Below are 507 nucleotides of genomic sequence, written 5' to 3' on the forward strand. Positions count from 1 at the left end.
CGAATGCACAAATGTAGCGAAGATGAGGTAAACAGATTTTGGGAAAAGCAAAAATGTACGGATGAAAACGAGAGAGGAACGAATACACAAAATTCGCACGTAAAATCAAATATTTATTGCGGGCGCAAAAGGCGCGCCGCACTTAAGCGCGGGAAATATAACGGCGGAGGTGGTAATGTGGAAACTCAGAGAGACGCAGAAAAAGACGTGAAAAAGAGTGAATCGAGGGTTGGACATACACCCGCCTTCCTAGAATCCTCGTTATCCGGTCGAGCGGCAGTGGTCGTAACCGGCGGTGGCCACGAAATATCCGAAGAAAAACACGTTTCCAAGTCCGAATCGATAGCAACAATGCCATGGCGAAGAGAGCGCGAGAGAGGCTTGGCTCTTCTGTGGAAGCGGGGCTTTAGGATACGACGGAGGGTTGCTTGAGGGTGCGCAAAAGGGAAAGAGATAGAGAGAAATAGAGAGAGAGAGAGAGAGAGAGAGAGAGAGAGAGAGAGAGAA

The sequence above is a fragment of the Trachymyrmex cornetzi genome, unplaced genomic scaffold, assembly GCF_001594075.2.
Source record: "Trachymyrmex cornetzi isolate Tcor2-1 unplaced genomic scaffold, Tcor1.1 scaffold98, whole genome shotgun sequence".
Classification (NCBI taxonomy): Eukaryota; Metazoa; Arthropoda; class Insecta; order Hymenoptera; family Formicidae; genus Trachymyrmex; species Trachymyrmex cornetzi.